Source organism: Lontra canadensis, unplaced genomic scaffold (assembly GCF_010015895.1).
Source record: "Lontra canadensis isolate GAN:19392208 unplaced genomic scaffold, GSC_riverotter_1.0 scaffold73, whole genome shotgun sequence".
Taxonomy (NCBI): Eukaryota; Metazoa; Chordata; class Mammalia; order Carnivora; family Mustelidae; genus Lontra; species Lontra canadensis.
The window spans coordinates 1,208,634-1,210,523 of record NW_022631067.1 but is presented as its reverse complement, the minus strand read 5'-3'; positions in this window follow the sequence as shown (position 1 = coordinate 1,210,523).

Below are 1,890 nucleotides of genomic sequence, written 5' to 3'. Positions count from 1 at the left end.
AGAAGGAGAAGGAGAAGGAGAAGGAGAAGGAGAAGGAGAAGGAGAAGAAGGAGAAGAAGAAGAAGAGGAGGAAGAAGAAGAAGAAGGAGGAGGAGGAGGAGAAGAAGGAGAAGAAGGAGAAGAAAAGAAAGAAAGCAGAATTGAAATTGTAATTGTGGATTTGTTCACCCTTTCTTTTGGTTTTACCAATGTTCATTTCATGTACTTTGAATCTCTTTCATTGCATTTCATCTGCATACATAAAAATATGGAATTGTTATATCTTCTTGGTGAATTACTGCTTTAACATTAAGAAATGATTTTTGTCTAAAATTTAAGTAGCCCCTCTTGCTTTCTTTTGATTAGTATTCACCTGGATGATCTTTTCCGTCATTTTATTTTTAACCTACTTGTGCTTTATATTTAAAGGGGAATTTTGTAGGCCATGTACAGTTAGGTATTGCTTTTTTATGTAATCTGAGAATTTCTGCTTCTTGACCATATGGGATATGGTGTTAAGAGGAACTTTAATATCCTTGCCTTCTAATTCTATCAAGTATGTCATTTCTATGTCGGTTTTGATTAATTCTTCTCCTTATAGGTCATTTTCTTATAGACCGTACTTTATTGCTTGTTTTCATGCCTGCTCATTGTTGTTTGGATGCCATATACTATAAATTTCTTTTTTTTTTTTAGTGTTGCATATTGTATTTTTAAAATACTGGCAAGCTTTGCTCTTGAACCAGTTAAATGACTTTGAAAGGGTTGATCCTTTTGAGGTTCGCATTTAAGCTTTGTTAGGTAAGACCAGGCAGCACTCACTCCCAGGCTAACGTTCCCTGATACTGAAGCCATAAAACTCAGAGTACCCTCCCCTGTGCCTTGTGTATAACGAGGCTTTTTATGTGTTCCAGTGGGGAAGCCGTCTGTTTCTGGCCTGTGTGAGCTCTGGAAATTGTTCTGTCGCCCTTTTGGGGGGTTCTTTTCTCATCCAGCTTCCCATCGCTTCTCACTGACCCATACTCAGCTGGAGACTCAGGGCAACCTTCTGCAGGTCTCCCAGTTCTCTGACCTCACTTGCTGTTTTGGCCTCTCCCAGTTTCATCTCCTGGTGAGGCCACAGGGCTCTGCCTGTGTCCTCACTCATCATGCCAATGAAACTCTCCAGGCAGGAGCAGGAGCGATCATGAGGAGCCCCGTGTCAATTTCCCTTCTCAGGGATCACTGTCCCTGGCTGCCTGTTGTCTGATCTGTGGGCAATCATTGTTTCATGTATTCTTTTCTGGTTTTTAAATTAAACTGGGAGGATGAATCTGGTCCTTGCTACTCCATCTTTTCCAGGCATGAAAGTTCAAGTAGTGGACTTTCACCCATGGGCTTCCATGGGGAACGCTGTAGCTATGAAAGCCCAGGATTTCAACTCTCTCAGAAGCTTCAGGACAGCCTGGGAGGATTCTTTCCCAGAAGGGCTTCACACCATCTCAGTGACCTTACACAAAGCTGCTATGCCTCACTGGGGTCTCAACTGCAAATGGAAAGTGAACATTTCCCACAAGCCTCATTGGATGCATGGATGTTCAAATGGAACCACACCCCCACAGGGATGGTGTAGATGTTACCATTGTATGTGAAATCCTAAAGGCTACAGATTATACTCCACAAATAAGCAAAATTAAGTTGCAAAATTTTTATGCTTATTGATGAATTACATGTTTCCATAAGTCAGTCAGCCTAAATTGTCTGCCAAATTTTCCTAAGCAATTTCCTCTAAAAAAAAAAAATGTAAACGTGGCCTGAAACATTCAGGGAGAGTATGATGTTGGCAACAATCTTCGTGGTATGGATTTCCACTGGGATACACAGAAACGGAGGGCAACCGTGACCTCCAGGAGAAAGCTGGAAGTGCGGGGT